Genomic DNA, 22,584 nt, shown 5'->3' on the forward strand with positions numbered 1-22,584 from the left:
GTTGCCAGGGGCTGTGGGGTAGGGGAAATAGGGAGAGGTTGGTACTTCTCCAAACTTTGAAGGGTACAGACTTTCAATTATAAGGTGAATAAGGTCTGAGGATCTAATGTATAACATGGTGACCATAGTTGATAACACTGTATTATATAATTGAAATTTGCTCAGAGAGTTGAAGTTAAATGGTCCCCCCCCAAAAAAAAGATAAATATGTGATGTGAGGGATGGATTTACTTGAGGGGGGGAATCCTTTCACAGAGTATAAGAATATCAAATCATCACATTGTTTTTGTTTGTTTGTTTTGCGGTACGCGGGCCTCTCACTGTTGTGGCCTCTCCCGATGCGGAGCACAGGCTCCGGACGCGCAGGCTCAGCGGCCATGGCTCACGGGACCAGCCGCTCCGCGGCATGTGGGATCTTCCCGTACCGGGGCACGAACCCGAGTCCCCTGCATCGGCAGGCGGACTCTCAACCACTGCACCACCAGGGAAGCCCCAAATTATCACATTGTATACTTTAAATATCTTACAATTTTATTTGTCAATTATACCTCGGTGATACTGAAAAAAATCCAACCCTTTACTGTATCTCACAATTCTATGGATTGGCTGGGCAGTTCTTCTACAGGTCTCACTTGGGGTCTTTCATGAGTCTGCTGTGATGTGGCGGCTGGCTGGTGCTCCTGTCTGTGGGCTCCTTCTGCATGTTTCTTTAGCACATCCTTCACCCAACACAGAAGAGGCACTTTGCACCAGGCACTATTCCAGGCGTTGGGTTATAGTACTCAGTAAGACAAATGAGGGCCAGACCCTCATAGAGCTTACATTGTTACATTGCAAAGAATACATAACAAATACACTATAAGGTGATGTAGGTGGGTGGGATGCTACTTGGGAGTGATCAGAGAAGCCCTCTTTGAAGTGACTTTTTTTTTTTTTTTTTTGCGGTATGTGGACCTCTCACTGTTGTGGCCTCTCCCGTTGGCAAAGCACAGGCTCCGGAAGCGCGGGCTCAGCGGCCATGGCTCACGGGCCCAGCCGCTCTGCGGCAGGCGGGAATCTTCCCGGACCAGGTCACGAACCCGTGTCCCCTGCATCAGCAGGCGGACTCTCAACCACTGCGCCACCAGGGAAGCCCTGAAGTGACATTTGAAGATGTGGGGGAAAAGCATTTGCTAGTCAAATGTCCAGGGCTTGAACAACTTGGAGATTTGAAGGAAAACCACAAAGGCCGGTGTGTTTAGGGAGCAGCGAGTGAGAAGAGTGATTGGATTAGGTCACAGAGGTAGTCAGAGGCCAGGTCATGAAGGTCCCTGAAAGCCATGGTAAGGACTTTGGATTTCATCTTGGGTAATGGGAAGAAAAGGGAAGGTTTTAAGTCATCAGTTGTATTGATTTCCTTGTTCAAAAGAACAGTCCACTCTCCTTTTTGAGAAACGATTGTAGGGGTCAAGGGTGAAAGCAGGGTGACTAAATAGTTTATTGTAGTAGGTGATGGAGGTTTGGGCATGAGTAGTAGTAACTATGGGAAGTCAGTAGATTACTCATATATTTTGAAGGAATTTCCAATAATCACTGTTGATGGATTGCGTTTGGAGGATGAAGAGAATGGAGAAAGCACAGAGGTCTCCCAACTGTCTCTTTTGAGTAGTAGCGTGAATGAAGTACAATTCACTGAGGAGGAGGAGGAGACTGGTGGAAGAACAGATTTCTTTATTTTGGGGGAAGGCAAGGAAGAAAATTTTAAATTACATTTGAGCATGTTTAATTATATTATGCCCACTCAATAATTTGTAATTGAACTATATGATTTAAGGTTCACCCAAATCTGTGCAAGAATAAGCCACATTATAACAAAGTGCCATGCTATCTGGGAAATTAGAATTAATGACGTGTATTTAAAGTATAAGTTCTTAAAGCAAGTTAGTGTTTCTGTTAGGATAATTGCTACCATTTATTGAGGGGATTTTATTTGTTTGAACCATATGAAATTACAGATATTGACAATTTTGAACTTGAAAATGGCAATGCCATATGGTTTGTCTCTGTATTTACTGGCCATAGAACTATTTATTTATATATAAGTGAAAGAATAGTCACAAAACCCTTAAGATAGGCTTTTATTAACATATGATTGATAAAATGGAAGTTCTGAGTTACATAACCTGCCAAAAGTCTGATGACAATTAAGTAGGCAGGCAAGAATCAAAACAAGGTCTTTCTGACATAGCATCTGGACTCTTGGTCACAAAGTTACACCACCCAGATTTTCAGCCAGAGGCATGCTGCCTTCCCCTAAATGTGAAAAGCTTCAGATCCAAAAGACAGATATACAGACACAGAGTGCTTGGTCTGATGGGATGAAAAATTGCTGACTGTCGCCCTCCTATAGAGAGCCAAATCCAAGTGGACCTTACAAGTCAGCATTGCATTTTAGAAGTAAATACAATGAACAAAGAGAAATCAGACAGTGAGTTAACACTATTAAAGGTTGCTCAAAAATTCCCATCAAATTCATTTCTTCAAGAAATTTCCAGCTTCTCTTCCACATTTATCACCTAATGTCTCTACTATACAAAAACATTAAATATAAAACAAGTGATTCTAACCTCAGAAAAAATCTAATGCCGCTAGCTGGAGCATATTACCAGTCAACAAGCTGTGACCACTTTTATCAACTGCCTTATAGCACATTTAATACCATACTCTCAAGCATCTCTGTACAGTATGAAAAGTGGTACTACCAGTGAGGGAGAGTCAGTATGGAAATAAGTAAAATATGTTATCAATTATAGGGACTTCAAGCTTTTCCCTCTTTACATAGTTTCTAGGTTATCTATATTTCAGTAAAATGAAGAAACTCTTCATATATTTATTCTAACAGTACCTGTGAATCAATTAGGAACTCTATAAGGACAGAATGGCTACGTCTGTTTGATTAGTTAGTAATTAGCTATTTAAATCTAAGGTGGAAAAAGAAGTTTACAGGACTGAAAAGATTTCTGTCCACTCGTGGGAAGAATATTTCCCACATAGCTCTTGCATTGAGAATGTCAGTTAGAGTCAGTGGTCCTTGGTGGTGAGCAGTAGAAATAGTCACTTAATTAAATCACACTCCTGCTAATATAAAATTGAATTTTCAGTTTAATAGTGAAATGAATCTGTTCTTCAGTAATGTATGGATTAGGGGCCGAGTATAGTAGCTATTCCCCAAATTGGTCCAAAAAATAAGGGTAGTACTTATAAATCTCTAAGTTCTCAGCCAGCTTTGATAGTATTTTAATAATAATAAGTACTGCATCCTTACTACTTCCACATGCCATGCTATGTGCTTTATCAATATCTTTTCATTTAAATCTAACAACCCTATGAGATAGGTTATACCCTTGTTTTGACCAAAACTTAGAGATGTTAAGTAACTTCCCAAGGTCCAGTAGTGCAGAGTTGGGATTTAAACTCAGCTCTTTGACCTCAAAACCCCTGTATATATAATGGTAGAGCTAATTACTATGACTTCACTCTTAGTGGGAGTGGTCAATGGCAATCCTTGTATTATAAAGGTGGCCAGAGAGTCCAGAATCTTGAACCCAACCTGAGAACTGGCTGTGTGTGGTCCTTTTGGTGATCCTTTTTATTCTTCAGAAGTTACATATGTGGGCTTCCCTGGTGGCACAGTGGTTGAGAGTCCGCCTGCCAATGCAGGAGACACGGTTTCATGCCCCGGTCCGGGAAGATCCCACATGCCGTGGAGCAGCTAGGCCCGTGAGCCATGGCCGCTGAGTCTGCGCGTCCGGAGCCTGTGCTCCGCAACGGGAGAGGCCACAACAGTGAGAGGCCCGCGTACCGCAAAAAAAAAAAAAAAAAAAAAGTTACATATGTGACTTTCATATTCAAAGTTTTTCTACAATTAGTTTCCCTGAAAAATAATTATTTTGTGGTCTAAATCAATATTTAGTCAATCAAATGTGTCTGATCACTAATAGAGATGGATTATTTAGTAATTTTCTTGGCTTTGGCAATTATGCAAAAAACACATAGTAGGAAAGAATTGTGGCAGGATACCCCTTCAAAGTATTAATTTCTGGGTTTTCCCTCTTCTCCCAGACTGTGTAAGTGATTAGCCATGTGTCATAAGAAAATCAAGACAACAAATATTCAACCATTAGCTTTCAAAAAAGCTACTGACTAAGCCCTACATGGAAAGATTGAGGTACATTCGGATAGAGCTTTTGCTCCCAGAGATGAGATAAAGTATGCTTTCAGAGTGAAGGGAACAGTGGGAGAGGAGAAGCAACGTGGACAAGAAGGCCCATGGGAAAGAGACCCCAAGTTCTCTCCAGAGCCTCACTGCTACTTGCTCAGAGCCAGGGCGCTGCCTAGAAGCTGAGGCAGAGCTGAGTTGGTCCTCTCGTCATTCTGCAGGCTCCACATTCACCAGTAGTCAGCCCACTGTCCATCGTTTATCCAGTTTCAAGTGCTGCTTGCCTTTGTCTTGAGAATCTTCTTCTGATTAACCATCCCTTGGGAATAATCCCTCGTCTAACAGCCCAGGACACTCATAAACACCATTTTGCTCCCCTTTCTGTCGCCAGATTAGAAAGTAGAAGACTTATAGTCCTGGATGGGTAACAGTGCAGAAGCCTTGGACACTTTCTAGAGCAATGCTGATGACAGCCAGAAGGGAAATGTTTAGTCCAAAGAAAGCAGGATTGTTGAAATCAATGTGAAATCATCCACTGAGCCAGGGTGCACAGGAATGCACTACCCCATTACAGAGTGTTAAGAAGTGTCTCATCACAGGCAGAGAATGTTAGAGTTGGAAGAGAACTTGGAGAACATCTAGCCTTACCCTTCCACATAGCAGAGGAGGCCCCGAAAGGAGACCTGACTTTTTCTAGGTCAAACAGCAGATTAGTGGCTTAGCCAGAACCAGAAATAAGATGTCCTGAGTGAGTTTAATTCTCTTTCCACTGAACAGCACAGGCAGATCTGGCTTGGGAGCTCTTTCTTAGGTGGTGGATTTTTCTCTGATCCTCCCTTAAGTTGTAAGTTGAATGGAGGACCCAGTTCCTAAGTTCTTAAAAGGCCAAATTCAGTAGCTCCACAGGGATGCCAAAGTTAAGGTTTTTGTTGGATTAAATTAGCTTGTTACCATAAGATATAGTGAAGACATTTTTTAAAAAACTGGAAGAGCCTTAACTGCTAATAGACAGTTTCTCTTTCATAGAAACTGTACAACACTGTTCACATTAGCCCCCAGGTGCCTGAAACAGAGTGGCAGAATGCATTCAGTGCTGTTGAAGAAAATCCAAGCTTCTTTCCCCATGATAAATGAGGAACTGACCTTCCTTATAGCTATGCCTGTATTCTTCTGCTTGTTCTTCCATGAATACTTATGTCACTAGAATTTTTACAGGTGGAAAAGGAGGGTAGCATCCTATTGCCCAGCATTTCTCTAATGTGATCACTTTGTAATTTATACTCCCCACAACAATTTATCTTTGGATATTTCAGTGGCTTCATGCCACTCACCATTATTAGACAACAAAACTCATCAGCCTGCACTTTCTACATTTGCTCTTCCTGGGTTTCTGTTTCCTTTATGTCTTTAGAAACTTTCTCTTTTTAGAAGAATGCTAGTCTTTCACCCCACTTTATGTATGTCAGTGTATTTAAACAGTTTCTTTTTTGTAGCAGATTAAAAACTTTAAACACTTCTCTTAGAGAGGTATTGATGGAACCTTCAAATAAAATCTTTGTTTATAGAACACAGGAATAGCTGGATATTAAATCAAAAAATGTTTCTCATAAATATTAAGTTGACTCCCAATTCACATTTTACACTCTTATTAACATTTCACACATTGTTTCTGTTCAACCAATTTCAGAACTTCATGAAAAAGTTGAGTGGTAGGTTGGGTAATAGGGTAACATAATGGGAGCCTTTTTTCCGAGGCTGGCATGTGAATAAAGTACCTGCAAATCATAAAATGAAACAAAATAGAGAGCTTTAAAAGCAAGACTTTTCACACTGGTCACATCAGTACGTACACACTTACTGGTGTAGCGTTGTTGGGTGTGGGAGTCTAACCTGCAGCATTTTTAGCCCTCCAATCTCCCCCATTTGTGACCTAGAAGACCTCTGATATGTATACCTTTCAGCTCATTGAAGCACTTTGCTTCAGCAAAGCGAATTGCATTAATAATGTATCAGTTATCAAAGCATTAATAAGGAAGCCAGGACTGTCCTCACCACAGGGTGAGCTGAGGCTCCTGCCTCTTGTTTTCTCAGGCTGTACATAGCAGGGAGTTGAAATGAGTCAAGCTGGGGTGACCACTAGGGCCAAATCAAGAAGGAAGAGGAGAGTTCGTCCCCACGGCCTGAGTAAGAGTACAGTTGACCCTTGAACAACATGGGTTTGATCTGCATGGGTCCACTTATTGGATTTTTTTCAATAAGTATACAAAAATATATGTCTAGAACATCGTGAGCAAGACTTATAGAAATATGTGTTAGTAATATGTGTTAATAAAATATGTGTTACTAAACTTTATGTTATCGGAATGGCTTCTGGTCAGCAATAGGCTATTAGTAGTTAAATTTGGGTGGAGTCAAAAGTTATATGTGGATTTTCAACTGCATGGGGGTTGGCGCCCCTAACCACAACATTGTTCAAGGGGCAACTGTATAGCAAAGGCCAGGGAAGAGACAAAAGTAAGAAAATCTTTAGCCAGCCTCTCGGATGGCTTAAAATATTAGTTGTCAACCCTGGATGCACATTGGAATCACCCGGACAGTTCATTTTAAATGTCAATGCCGAGGCGCAACCCCAGACAAACTGAACAGAACTTCTACATGTGAGACCTGGGTATCAGTATTTTTTAATAGTCCCTCTACTGATTCTATGCAGGGCAGGTTGAAAGTCACTTGTGTAAAAACAAGGATCACAAACCTAAATGCCCACAGATAACATAGTAGGAGGAACGGTACGAGTAAGGACAGAGAGAGGAGACAGTGGCAAACTAAACAGTGCATGATCTACCTAAGAAGGTAGCTGCTTTTGAGCCCTGACCAACTATTGTCATGTAGGCATGTGACACTATTTTTGCCATTGTTCTGATTTTTAAATGTGCATAACTATTTTTTAAAAATTCGTTTGTGTGATCCATGCTACAACATGGATGAACCTTGAAAACATCATGCTAAGTGAAAGAAGCCAGACACAAAGGCCATATGTTGTATGATTATATTTGTATGAAATGTCTAGAATAGGCAAATCCACAAAGACAGAAAGTAGATTAGTGGTTGCCAGGGCCTGGGGTGTGACTGCTTCATGGGTAACAGGTTTCTTTGAGAGTGATGAAAATGTTTGGCAATTAGATAGGGGTGATGGTTGCACAACATTGTGAAATGTATTAAAAGCCACTGAGTTGCACACTTTAAAATGTTGAAAATGGTGAATTTCATGCTATATGAATTTTACCTCAAAAAAAGTGAGGAAAAAATTGCGTTGCATGCACCACCTCAGAGTGGGCCCAACAAAACTCTTTTATGGGAGCCAGAGTGGAACCTATGGTATAAAACCACATGGAGGAAAAACAGGATCCACAGTTGGACTGTAACATTTTTTAAAGCAAATCTTCAGGCCATAATATATGCCTCCACATCCTTGTATGTCTCCATCCAAACTGGTAGCAAAGCTATGCCTGCTGCACCCTTTTCATCTTAAGTTAGACACAACCTAGGGTTTTTTTCCTTGATAGGTGCTAATGCAGGGGTGTATGGCTAAGTGCATTTGACTTTGGCAGCCTATAAATAGAAGTAGGAACCCCCGAGGTGCAGGACAAGCTAACTAATGAAACAAAGGCTTGCTAATGTTCTTTCTTACTATTTTGTTATGGAGAGTAAGAGAGGGGTAAATGAAACAAACAAACAAAAAAAAACCCTAATAACTGTATTCATCGTTCCTCCTTTATCAATTGTTTTTCTTTCCCAGTGACTCAGTTAATTCACAACCCATAATATATTGTCTGCTTTAGTAGGGTCGGTTACTTTCCATTACTCACAGCATGTTAAAATCATTAACATGATTCTGTGAGATAGATGCTGGTTGAAATCAAGACAATGAGGGAGAAACAGTTCTTCAGAGAGAGCTTTGATGAAAAGACTAGTGAACTAGCCTTTTTTGGCCTGGGAATGTGCTTCAAGTGGCAATGGTTCTTAGAGCACCACCCGCCCCCCTCCCCCAAATCCTACCTTACCACAGTAAGGTAACTATTTTATCAAAGTAAAATATTATTAAAAACAAAAAGTAGAATTTCCCTTTGTCACTTAATCTTCTAAATATTGGGCAGTGTTGTAGTTTTGCATGAAAATCAGAAATGAGTGGATTTTACTGCAGATAAGATTCCGACTTTTTCTTACCTGAATTCTTCTCTGTAGTCATTCCTAATATACTCAGCTAAAGTCTTGCTGTACTGCAGGCAGCTCTTGAGGATGTAAAACTGCTGGTATAACAGAACTGCTTGGCCAGGACTTAGCAGCTGAAATGAAGCTGAAAGCCCCTTCACCACTCGTTTCACAATTCTGGCCACAAAAGTAATCTAGACAAGGAGAATGCAGTTACACGTGGGCTGCATGACACCTGTAAGAGCACCTACTTCAGCTGGAATCTCAACTATAAATCTAGGCTGAGGCCCTCACCACCCTTACACCAATGCCCTTGCATTGTGCTATTTCTTATTGAAATGGTACTCAGAGAACACCAGACCATAGACCAATTGGGTTTACCAATTGCCCCCCTACAGGCAGGGTCAGAACTAGTACTGACTGTCAAAGAAGTTTGGCTCCAAAGTGGAAGGAGAGCATTGGAAGTATAAATTTAGGCCACTGTTAAAAACAGAAAGGAAAGCTAGTGCTTTCAGGCTCTAGTAAGCAGGTCATTCTGGATGCCCCTTAAATTAGTACCAATAAATGTGGCCTTTTCTATTGATGTTGCTACAGACCATTCCCAAGTAGGGCAGGTGATTAGAAGTGAGGTTTCCCCAATTCAGATCCATTTACACATATTGACTAGGTATTGTGTTGGGCAAACGCAGATTGAGGTCAGAGAGTCTGGAGCAGGGAAACAAAGCAATGGCCATATGGGGATTAAATTTTTAATTTCTTTAGCATCTTGCTCCGACCAAGTAAGAGAATCAGCCAGCGCTGACTGGGATGGTGTATTCAATGATCCCAACAGGTTCCTTGCTTGCAAATTTCTCTCAAATGGTCTGTTTCTATCCAGACTCTTTAGAAATGGTTTAATACCTTTAAACAGTGTTAGTGGTCCTTTTGCCATCTTTCATCCTGACATGCTTTATGGTCACAGTCTGGGCTCATAATCAACTCAGTTCCTTTGGTGAACCAACCCTAGAGGTTGATAAGGAAACTTTCCTGTTGCTTGTAGTTTTTAGGACCCCGTCTGGAACCACCGCACAGAAAAAGGAAGGGTTTTGCATCTTGCACATAAGAGCTTCTGGGCTGGGAATGACTATAACTGTACAACACTCTGAAGTGGGCCTGAGATTGGTTGGGGTCTATGTGCTGCTAAAGGAGCCAAGTTCTTGAGTTCAGTCTCTGTATAAGGTAATTGGCTGTACTACTGACAAGTGTACCCTCTGCCTTCAGCCAAGTTTTTGGAAACATATGTCACAGAGATCTGGCAAGAGAATCTAGATTCCCTAGGACAGACTCAACATCACTCTAGAAAAATATCTCAAAGCAGAAAATCACTGATGGTTAAGAGAGGCATCTTCATATACGGAAAGAGAACATAATACCACATGTCAAATCCTCCATTAGCAACGAAAATTCAGTTTGGGTTACTACCTTTTGAAAAGTTCCATTTAAATTCCATTTAAATCTATGTTGATTGAATAGACAAATACATGAATGAATAAAGGGAAAGTAAGTTTGGGGACATGAAAAGAGATTAGGGGATAAAGCATTTATTAGAATTAATTCAGCAGATATTTTATTTAGCATCTATTGCGTGCCTAGCACAACAGACATAGCTCCTACCCTTACGGCACCTGGAGTCTGTTTGGGGAGAAAGACACTGTATCAATCGTGATAGACTAAGTTATGCTGTGGTAATAAATCTCACAAAACGTCAATGATTTGCTTAATACAACAAAGGTTTATTATTTGCTCACACTGTATGTCCCTTAAGGGTCAGTAGAGGGTTCTGCTCATTGTAGTCACTCAGGACCATACGGAGTGTTGCCAGTCACCATGCCAGAAGGAAAAAAGAAGGCAGGGAAGCATGCACTGGCTCCTAAACCTTTGCGCAAGAAGTGACGTAGGTTACTTCTGCTCAGATTCCATTGGCCAAAGCAAAAACAGAGAGCCACCTAATTTCAAGTGGGGAAGGATGTACGCTCCTACTACGTGCCTGGAAGGAGAGAGAGCCAGAATATGTGTGGACACTAATGGCTACCACAAGAAAGAACCAAATAATAATAACACAAACACATGTGACTGCAACAGTGACAAGTCCTATGAAGAAAAGGAAGAAGACGCCATGCTACGATTGTGTGCCCGTAATGGGGGAATCTTACCTAGTCAGAGGTGAGAGAATCATCCCCCCAACCCTGCACCAGGAAGGGGCACTGAGGCCTGAAGGACAAGTAGGGGTTAACTAGGTGGAAAAGGGAGGGGAAAGTGTTTGAGGAGGGCAGACCGAGGGAATGGTAAAGATCCTGTGGCAGAGTTGGGGGTGTTGGGGGTGAGCAGTGGGTATGAGACCGACATGGAAGAGTGAGGTAACTGATGAGGCTGTAGGGTCGTAATATGTACAGCCTTGTCGGCCATATTAAGAAGTTTAGTCTTTATTTGTTATATCTTTCTTTATTACGAGAGATTTAAAGCAAGGGATGACATAATCAGATTTTTATTTTGAATAGGTTCCTCTGACTGTAGTCCGGTGGGAAGATAGGACAGACCATGTAGATGCAATTATAGTGCCAAGGAGAGAGATGGTGATATTACAGACCAGGATGGTGGCTGCCAGGGCAGAGTGGCCAGAGTATTAAAAGTGTTATATTCGTACTTGCCAACTCACACTCAGTGTTTAAGATAAATGTTCATTTTTTCCACTTAATTATACAGCCAGTATTTTAATATTCTGTTTTCTGCATATATCTTAGGGCTTTTCATTAAATAAAGATCACATTTAAGATGTCATTTCAGTACCTTAAACATTCAGGCCCCAAATATAAAAACATTTTATTTTGGTTAATAAAATCATCAAATTTACATTTTCTTCTGTTTTATAAACTTGACTACTTACAGAGAAATTTTGTTTTATTAATTAAGCAGAAGAGCATCTGTTTCATTAGCCTTGAGTGGTAGTTTTGTTTCTGCTTCTAGGTACTTACTATGGGAGGACGACTTTGTAGAAAGGGCATCATCCAGCTAATAGCAAACTTTGATGACCCCAATCCAAGATTTCCCTAAAAGATTCAAGGAAATAAACAAGTTATATTCATGAAGTTCAAGTTGTAAAAAGATACCTAAAAAGATACTCATTCTCAAATACATTTTATCCTGATTAATCAAATCTTTAAAATAAGTATTTAGGAAAATAAGCTAGATGAACACTTAAGAGCAAAAGCAGTACTATCATTTAAATCAACCAATTTTGGAGATTATCTCTAACACAAATATTTTTAAGGTATATTATTAATCATACATATATCATATGATAGTCATGACATATTTAATAATCACACAATACAGTATGTATAATAAAAACGTACCTGCTGAAAGACAAGAAGTATCTCATATAAAAGTGCTGTAGCTGTATCTGTATATTCCAGGATAAGCTTCTGTAACTAGAATTTTAAATAGTAATCAATGCAATATCATTGGCAAAGCCAGAAAATGATCATTTCTCCTGGTTCTCTTTAAGTATTTATAAAAGAATTTATGATCAACAAAAAATATTAGTGTGGTTAATTTTCTTGTTCTGTTTGATTCAGTCATTCTCAAAAAAGTGGCTCTCATAAAATGAGTGCACATTTAATAATGGCTAAGAAAGTAGGTCAGGGAAAGAAGATACAAGGTCCTACAGAATACTAACACAAAAAAAATTGCACACTTAATTTGCAAAATCATTCAGATCAGCAACCCTGCTTCCTTTCAAGAATGTAGAAATTTGCTCCCCAGAATTAAAGTGGGAGATTCTCTGGGGGATTTAGTCTTATGCCCAACTTGAAGGATAACTCCTTCTGTGGTATGGGTAAATATAGGGTTAGAGACATTTTGTTGCTGTTGTTCTCAAGAAATCCAAACAGTTGGTGAAGCTGTCTTCTAGCCCATAGGCCACTTGGTGCATGAGAAAGAACTGTGTCTGTAGGCATGCTACAGGCCAACACATTTTCCCTGGCGGTATTCTTTGCAAGGAAGAGCTCTATTTTGAAATCTCCCACTCTATTAGACCTTGGAACCAGAATTTATACGATTTGCTTATGGCTTCACTAATAGCCCAGGTGCAAAAGGTCAGCAGATCCAAAAACAGGAAATTCAGACCTATTTATACTGCCCACTAAATATTTTCATATGGAAATATCAAAGGCAAATCAAATAAACTAATCCAAAACCAAGCTCATTATTTCCCCTTTAAACCTACTCTTCTTGTTGTAATTCTTATCTGTCACCCAGGCCAGAATCTAGAAGTCATCTAATCTTAACTCTTTATCTTCCCTTATCAACTCAGTTTCCTAAAAATTTCTGGAATCTTTCCTCTTCACAACTACTATCCCTTTTTTTCACTTATTTATTCAACAAACATGCATCAGACACTGTACTAGTTGGAGTACTGTACTGTACTAATGGAGAGTAACAAGAGACATGGTTCCTGCCCTCATGGAACATACAGTCTAGTGGGGAACAGACATCAGTCTAATAATCACCTAAATTGCATAGTTACAAACTGAGACAAGGGCTCTGAAAAAAACACAAGAAGGTAGGAGAGCTCTAAAAAGAAAGCCTAGTTTTGTTTAGGGGTCAAGGAAGGCTTCCTTCTTGCCCATATCATCCCTCACCTGAACTACAGCACTAGCTTCTTAACACCTCTGTCTGTCAGTCTTGCTTCCATCCTCCTCTTTCATCCCTAATTCCCTCACTCCACTGTTGATATTGGTATCATAGACACTCTGTATACAGTCTGCTATAACACATTGATGTTATATTTGACTAACATCTGTCTATCCAACTCGACTCTCAACTAATGAGGGCAGAGATTGTGTCTATTTTGCTTCTCGTTTGGACCCCACTGCCTAGCACACTGTTTAGCTCATAACAGATGCTCAATAAATATTTATTGAATGAATGAGTGAATTTAAGAGTTTTCTAAAACATAACTCTGATTGTATGTTCAACAACTATGAAATCATGTCCCATCCTTTAAAGAAATTCTGTGTTGGCCTACTTAAAATAAACTAATAATAACCTGATTTATTCTCTCAGAATAAGTGCATTATAGGCACTTTGATATGTCTAATGTTTTAGTAAAACTTTAGAAAAATAAGTAACTGTAAGTTTGCACTACTTAGATAGGTAAGGACATGGTAAACTAAGGCAAGAACGTTAATCCTAAAATCTCTAAGACAGTGCTTTTTTACCCGTTAGACCCTTGCTGTGGAATTATATATGTAAATATTTTATATAGAGACAAATATAAACAGATTTATCTAATGTATAAAGAATAATAATTTTTCTTAGTATGCATACTTTAAAACATATAAAATGGATATAATAGTAATATTGACAGAATAGCTATCTAAATTTTGAGATTAATAACAACATATTTACTCTTTGATTTAATTATCTTTCTATACTCTACGATGTCATGGTCCACATAGAAGAACCCAGGACCCCTATATATTGTAGTTAGTCTATTCCAAAATTCTCAACTCACCTCAGCATCAAAAGACATCTCAACTAAAGCTGAATCAGCCACCAACTGGATATCAAACACAGGACAAGATTTTGGAATCTGAGGCTCGCTAATTAAAATTACCAAGAGGTTAAATAGTGTTACCCTGAAAAAAAAAATAAAGGCAGTTAATGAGAAAAGTTAAAAAAAATAGCAGTGACACTAAGTTTGCAGAAACTGAGTGTAATTATACTTACAAGTATGAAGCATTGCAGACCATTCTTTTTTTTTAATTGAGGTATAGTTGATTTACAATATTATATTTGTTTCAGGTATACAATATAGTGATTCAAAAATTTTATAGATTATACTCCATTTATAGTTATTATAAAATATTGGCTGTATTCCCCATTTTGTACAATATATCCTTGTAGCTTATTTATTTATTTGTTATTTTTTTTTTGCGGTATGCGGGCCTCTCACTGTTGTGGCCTCTCCCGTTGCGGAGCACAGGCTCCGGATGCGCAGGCTCAGCGGCCATGGCTCACGGGCCCAGCCGCTCCGCGGCATGTGGGATCTTCCCGGACCGGGGCACGAACCCGTGTCCCCTGCATCGGCAGGCGGACTCTCAACCACTGCGCCACCAGGGAAGCCTGCTTATTTGTTTTATATGTAGTAGTTTGCCCTCTTAATTCCCTATGTCTGTCTTGCCCCTTTCCCTTCCCTCTGCCCACTGGTAAGCACTAGTTTTTTCTCTATATCTGTGAGTCTGTTTCTTTTTTGTCAGATTCATTAGTTTTATTTTTTAGATTCCACATATAAGTGATATCACAGTGTTTGTCTTTCACTGTTTGACTTATTTCACTAAGTGTAACACCCTCCAGGTCCATTCATGTTGTTGCAAATGGCAAAATTTTATTCTTTTTTAGAGCTGAGTACTATTCCATTGTGTGTGTGTGTGTATATACACACACACACACACACACACATATATATATACACACACACTACATCTTCGTTATCCATTCATCTGTTAATGGACACTAAGGTTGCATCCATATTTTGGCAATTATAAATAATGCTGCTATGAACATTGGAGTGCATGTATCTTTTCGAATTAGTGTTTCTTATTTTGTTTAGATATATACCCAGGAGTTGGGCAATTCCAGTTGGAATTGCTGGATCATATTGTAATTCTATTTTTAATTTTTTGAGAAACCTCCATACTGTTTTCCATAGTGGCTGCACCAATTTACATTCCTACCAACAGTGTACAAGAGTTCCCTTTTTTCCACATCCTCACCAACATTTGTATTTGTGGTCTTTTTGATGATAGTCATTCTGGCAGATGTGAGGTGCTATCTCATTGTGGTTTTGATTTGCATTTCTCTGATGACTAGTGATGTTGAGCATCTTTTCATGTGCCTGTTTGCCATCTGTATGTCTTCTTCGAATAAATGTCTTTTCAGGTCTTCTGCCCATTTTTTAACTGGGTTGTTTGGGGGTTTTTTTGCATTGGGTTGTATGAGTTGTTATATATTTTGGATATTAATCTTTTATCAGTCATATCATTTGCAAATATTTTCTCCCATTCAGTAGGTTGTCTTTTCGTCTTGTCAATGGTTTCCTTTGCTGTGCAAAAGCTTTTAAGTTTAATTAGGTCCCATTTGTTCATTTTTGCTTTTGTTTCCTTTGCCTTAGGAGACAGATCCAAAACAGCATTGCTACAATTCATGTCAAAGAGTGTTCTGCCTATGTTTTCTTCTAGGAGTTTTATGATTTATGGTCTTACATTTAGGTCTCTAATCCATTTTGAGTTTATTTTTGTATATGGTATGAGAAAATGTTCTAATTTCATTCTTTTACATATAGCTGTCCAGTTTTCCTGGCACCACTTACTTAAGAGGCTGTCTTTTCTCCATTGTATATTCTTGCGTCCATTGTTGTAGATTAACTGACCATAAGTGCATGGGTTTATTTCTGAGCTCTCTATTCTGTTCCATTGATCTATGTGTCTGTTTTTGTGCCAGTACCATATTGTTTTGATTATTGTAGGTTTGTAGTACAGTCTGAAGTCAGGGAGCACAATACCTCTAGCTGTTTTTTCTCAAGATTGTTTTGGCTATATAGGGTCTTTTGTGTTTCCATACAAGTTTTTTAATTGTTTGCTCTAGTTCTGTGAAAAATGCCATTGGTATTTTGATAGGGATTATATTGAATCTGTAGATTGCCTTGGGTAATATGGTCATTTTAAGGATATTAATTCTTCCAATCCACGAACACAGTATATCTTTCCATCTGTTTGCATCATCTTCAATTTCTTTCATCAGTGTCTTACAGTTTTCTGAGGTAGGTTTCACCTCAGAAAACTATAAGGTAGATTTACCTCCCTTAGGTAGGTTTATTCCTCCTTAGGTAAGTTTATTCCTAGGTATTTTGTCTTCTTGATGCGATTGTAAATGAGATTGTTTTGTTTTGTTTTTTATGAAGTGGTAATTCATCATGGTTTTTTAAATTGACGTATAGTTGATGTACAATATTATGTAAGTTACAGGTGTACAATTGATTCACAATTTTTAAAGGTTCTACTCCATTTATAGTTATTATAAAATATTGGCCATATTCCCCATGTTGTATAATATATCCTTGTAGCTTATTTTATACATAATAGTTTGTACCTCTTAATCCCTACCCCTATATTGCCCCTCCCAGGATTGTTTTCTTAATTTCTCTTTCTGGTAGTTCATTGTTAGTGTATAGAAATGCAACAGATTTCTGTGTATTAACGTTGAATCCTGCAACTTTACCAAATTCATTGATGAGCTCTAGTAGTTTTTAGTGGCGATTGCAGATCATTCTTGACTGAACTTTTGTATCCCTAGACATGCAGACAAATGTCTAGTGATAAAACATTTAAGTGAAAATATAATTTCTTGGTCTTTTGGTTCAGAAAAAATATAGTTCTAGAAGTTCACTTAGCTTGGAAAGCTTAGGGAATCTGGATTTAAGGGAAATTTGAGTGATTTAAATTATAGCAGTATTTCCCAAAAGGCTTTTTATGGATTACTAATTCCAGGCAATATTATAGTCAAAATAGGTTCTGTGGTCAAAGGAAGTATGGGAAATACTTGGGTAAGCCAAGTTCACTGGATAGCTTTACTACAGGACTTCTCAGAGATTTTATATCTGTTTATCTCTGGGACAAAGAAACAGTATGAAGCATTTCTTAAAACGCTTATCTCTTAAGTTTTTTGACTCGAGAAACCTTTTTTTAACAAAGCATTTCAGAGGTTTACTGTTCCACTAAAGATCACTAGCTATTAGTGAATAAAACTAGTATTTAACTTGAAGCCTTTTGATTTCAAACAAAAATGTGGACTGTTAGTACAGTCCACTAACGTACACTAATAACTCACTTAAATGTTACTATATATTTGAATAATATATCACAGTATTTGAAAATAAAAAGGCACACACACACAAAATCACAATTCAAAACGTGCATCCTGAGAAGCTGGGTTAGTAACCCTATTTTCATATGTATAGTACAACCCATGTATGGTTGAAAAGGAGCTGAAGGCAGGCCACTGAAAATATCAGTTGCCTAATTGAAGTCAGTATCAGAGTAGCTTTGACAGATAGGAGCAATAAAAGAATTTACATACAGGACTGTATAAAAATTCTCTATAACCTTAAGCATTCCTTTCATAATGGAATAAAGAAGAATATAAACAATCCTTGTTTAGTAATATTTGAGGCTTCCTAATCTTTTTACAATCATTTAAATCATTACCATGATTAGAAGTTTACCAAAATTCTACTAGAAATATAATTCCCCTCGTTTCTCCAACTCAAAAAACAAGTCTAGGGCTTCCCTGGTGGCTCAGTGGTTAAGAATCCACCTGCCAATTCAGGGGACACGGGTTCAAGCCCTGGTCCGGGAAGATCCCACATGCCGCAGAGCAACTAAGCCCGTGCGCCACAACTACTGAGCCTGCGCTCTAGAGTCCGTGAGCCACAACTACTGAGCCCATGTGCCACAACTAATGAAGCCCGCACGCCTAGAGCCCATGCTCTGCAACAAGAGAAGCCAACACAATGAGAGGCCTGTGCACTGCAAGGAAGAGTAGCCCCCGCTCACTGCAACCAGAAAAAAGAAAGCCTGCGTGCAGCAACAAAGACCCAACACAGCCAAAAATAACTAACTAAATAAATTAATTAATTAAAAAAAAACAAAACAAGTCTAGTTCTCATATCTGCAAAAGAAGTTAGAACATTGTCAGTTAGCACATCGCTCAAAAAAGCAGGATATGTCCTACAGGATATTTGATAATGTTTGATTCAGGCTGTTTTATAAAACAGCCAGTCTATTTTCAGAAGACACTTCCAAAATCAACAAAGCACTCCATTTAGAAGCTTTTCCTGATATTAAGTTTGAATTGACATTCCATTCACTGTTATATTTAATTATAGTCCTTTATTTTCAGCAACAGCTTCATTTCAAAGTATCATATATCCTAGGCTACGGGAAGGAACTCTCAAATTCTGAGTCACTTGCTGTGGTAATACATGAATTCAACCATAAGGATACTGAAAAAAAAAGAAAGGATTATGGCATATTTCAAGAATACAATGAAGTGGGTTGAACAAATAAAATTTCTACTTATGAAAAAAATAAAGAGAAAAATGCTGAAATGAATAAATGCTTTTTTATTTGCTCAAATGGAATTTAATTTGAAATCTATCCCTTCAGAAAACTCAATTTAAAATCCATTAAGCCAATAATAGATAAAAGAATTTTAATCTAAAATGGTAGTTTCATCCTGACTTATTATAATAGACTTATTATAGGGTTGACATCACACCCTTAAAAATGGTACCAACAGTTTGATACTTTCATTGTTTAGATTGTTATTATTTCTAATATAAGAATTTTTAATGTATTAAAGTATCTTAAAATACAGACTTTGAAGGGCAAACTCATGGTCTCATAAGTCATCTTATGATATTGTGGTAGGCAGAATTTTAATATGGCTTCCAAGATTTTCATCCCATGGTATATACACTATATGATCCCTTCCCCTAAAGTATGGTCAGGACCTGTGAATCTATTAGGCTATCACTCTTGTCATTATGTTATGTTAGATGAGAAAGGTGAAGAGATTTTGCGAATATAATTAAGATCCCCAATTAGTTGACTTTTGAGTTAATCAAAGAGAGATTATCCTGAGTGGGCCTGATCTAATGAGGCGAGCCCTTTAAAGGAGAGTTTAGGCCTTTCCTGAGCTCAGAGATATTCCTGCCAAGAAGCAAGCTGTCATGAGTTTTACAGCTATAAGGAAATTAATTCTGCTAACAACTACCCAAATGAGCTTGGAAGAGGGCCCCAAGCCTCAGATGAGACTGCAGCCCCAGCCAACACCTTGATTGAAGCCTTATGAGACCCTGAGCAGAGGATCCAGCTAAGCTGTGCCCAAATTTCCTGATCTACAGAAACTGTGACATAATAAGTGTATGTTGTTTGAAGCCACTAAATTTGTGGTAATTTGTTACATGGCAATAGAAGATTATTAGTTGTATTAAACATTTATGGTGGTAATTAATGGTATAGGTAACATGATTTGACCCCTATGAATATCAAAATTGACTGAAAAGTTAGTGTTACAACCAGACTCTACTATAGCAATATAATATAAATATCAAAGGACATGAAAAGAATTAGACATATGAGGAAAGAGGCTTGATGTAGTAGGGCTGATGTGGTTGAACTAAGTTAAGACAGAACAATTAAAATGCGACACTTTACAACAGAGATTGGTAAGAATGATTTTCTCCATCTTGGATAAAGAAACATAAGGACCAAAAGGTGGACAAAAAGGGTAACATGACTTAGCAATACTTTCAGTGTGGGAGAAGATGTAAATATCATTCATAATTTTGAATCTCCCTCTTGGAGATTGGGAAAATGGCAGTACCATCAACTGCATAAAGAAGTATGCAGAGAAAATAACAGAGTATATTTTCCTTGTATGCTGTAAAGCAGGGGTCAACAAACTATGGCCTGCAGTCCAAATAGCCTAGAACCTGTTTTTTAAATAAAGCTTTATTGGAACACAGTTGTGCCCATTCCTTTGCATATTGTCTGTGGGTGCTTTTGTGACAATGGCAGCATTAAGTAGTTTCAACAGAGAATGTATGGCCTGAAAAGCCAAAAAAATTTACTATATGGCCTTTTTATTAAAAATTTTTGGCTGCATTGGGTCTCCGTTGCTGTATGCGGGCTTTCTCTAGTTGTGGTGAGTGGGGGCTACTCTTTTTTTTTTTTTTTAATTTTATTTTACTTATTTTTTATACAGCAGGTTCTTATTAGTTATATATTTTATACATATTAGCGTATATATGTCAATCCCAATGTCCCAATTTATTCCACAGCCACCACCGCACCCAACACTTTCCCCTTTGGTGTCCATACATTTGTTCTCTACATCTGTGTCTATTTCTGCCCTGCAAACCAGTTAATCTGTACCATTTTTCTAGGTTCCACATATATGTGTTAACATACGATATTTGTTTTTCTCTTTCTGACTTACTTCACTCTGTATAACAGTCTCTAGATCCATCCACGTCTCTACAAATAACCCAATTTCGTTCCTTTTTATGACCGAGTACTATTCCATTGTATATATGTACCACACCTTCTTTATCCATTCATCTGTCGATGTGCATTTAGGTTGCTTCCATGACCTGTCTATTGTAAATAGTGCTGCAATGAACATTGGGGTGCATGTATCTTTTTGAATTATGGATTTCTCTGGGCATATGCCCAGTAGTGGGATTGCTGGGTCATATGGTAATTCTATTTTTAGTTTTTTAAGGAACCTCCATACTGTTCTCCATAGTGGCTGTATCAATTTACATTCCCACCAATGGTGCAAGAGCGTTCCCTTTTCTCCACACCCTCTCCAGCATTTGTTGTTTGTAGATTTTATAATGATGCCCACTCTAACTGGTGTGAGGTGATACCTCATTGTAGTTTTGATTTGCATTTTTCTAATAACTGGTGATGTTGAGAAGCTTTTCATGTACTTCTTGGTCATCTGTATGTCTGCTTTGGAGAAATGTCTGTTTAGGTCTTCTGCCCATTTTTTGATTGGGTTGTTTGTTTTTTAAATATTGACCCAGCACCACTCATTGAAGAGACTGTCTTTTCTCCATTGTATATCCTCACCTCCTTTGTCATAGATTAGTTGACCATAGGTGCGTGGGTTTATCTCTGGGCTTTCTATCCTGTTCCGTTGATCTATATTTCTGTTTTTGTGCCAATACCATATTGTCTTGATTACTGTAGCTTTTTAGTATAGTCTGAAGTCAGGGAGTCTGATTCCTCCAGCTCCATTTTTTTCCCCTCAAGACTGCTTTGACTATTCAGGGTCTTTTGTGTCTCCATACAAATCTTAAGATTTTTTGTTCTAGTTCCATTAAAAACGCCATTGGTAGTTTGATAGGGATTGCATTGAATCTGTAGATTGCTTTGGATAGTACAGTCATTTTCACAGTATTGATTCTTCCAATCCAAGAACATGGTATATCTCTCCATCTGTTTGTGACATCTTTGATTTCTTTCATCAGCATCTTATAGTTTTCTGAGTGCAGGTCTTTTACCTCCTTAGGTAGGTTTATTCCTAGGTATTTTATTCTTTTTGTTGCAGTGGTGAATGGGATTGTTTCCTTAATTTCCCTTTCTGATCTTTCGTTGTTAGTGTATAAGAATGCAAGAGATTTCTGTGCATTAATTTTGTATCCTGCAACTTTACCAAATTCATTGATTAGCTCGAGTAGTTTTCTGGTGGCATCTTTAGGATTCTCTATGTATAGTACTATGTCATCTGCAAACAGTGACAGTTTTGCTTTTTCTTTTCCAATTTGTATTCCTTGTGTTTCTTTTTCTTCTCTGACCACCGTGGCTAGGACTTCCAAAACTATGTTGAATAATAGTGGCGAGAGTGGACATCCTTGTCTTCTTCCTGATCTTAGAGGAAATGCTTTCAGTTTTTCACCACTGAGAATGATGTTTGCTGTGGGTTTGTCATATATGGCCTTTATTATGATGAGGTAGGTTCCCTCTATGCCCACTTTCTGGAGAATTTTTATCATAAATGGGTATTGAATTTTGTCAAAAGCTTTTTCTGCATCTATTGAGATGATCATATTGTTTTTATTCTTCACTTTGTTAATATGGTGTATCACACTGATGGATTTGCGTATATTGAAGAATCCTTGCATCCCTGGGATAAATCCCACTTGATTATGGTGTATGATCCTTTTAATGTGTTGTTGGATTCTGTTTGCTAGTATTTTGTTGAGGATTTTTGCACCTATGTTCATCAGTGATATTGGCCTGTAGTTTTCTTTCTTTGTGACATCCTTGCCTGGTTTTGGTATCAGGGTGATGGTGGCCTCATAGAATGAGTTTGGGGTGTTCCTCCCTCTGCTATATTTTGGAAGAGTTTGAGAAGGATAGGTGTTAGCTCTTTTCTAAATGTTTGATAGAATTCACCTGTGAAGCCATCTGGTCCTGGACTTTTGTTGTGTGAAGATTTTTAATCACAGTTTCAATATCATTACTTGTGATTGGTCTGTTCATATTTTCTATTTCTTCCTGGTT

At 38.3% G+C, this 22,584-nt stretch overlaps 1 long non-coding RNA gene across 1 annotated transcript in view; it reads right to left on the reverse strand.

Annotated features, from left to right (window-relative positions):
- LOC114885476 overlaps positions 1-22,584 on the reverse strand; it is a 44,772-nt gene that overhangs the window by 16,469 nt on the left and 5,719 nt on the right. Inside the window, exons 3-6 of the long non-coding RNA XR_003791102.1 lie at positions 11,800-11,874; positions 11,419-11,493; positions 8,423-8,601; positions 5,704-5,973 (exon numbers count right to left, since the gene is read on the reverse strand). This is a non-coding gene — a long non-coding RNA (uncharacterized LOC114885476). The remainder of the gene's footprint in view (positions 1-5,703; positions 5,974-8,422; positions 8,602-11,418; positions 11,494-11,799; positions 11,875-22,584) is intronic.

The sequence above is a fragment of the Monodon monoceros genome, unplaced genomic scaffold (assembly GCF_005190385.1).
Source record: "Monodon monoceros isolate NGI ecotype Baffin Bay Population unplaced genomic scaffold, NGI_Narwhal_1 Super_Scaffold_6, whole genome shotgun sequence".
NCBI classification, from domain to species: Eukaryota; Metazoa; Chordata; class Mammalia; order Artiodactyla; family Monodontidae; genus Monodon; species Monodon monoceros.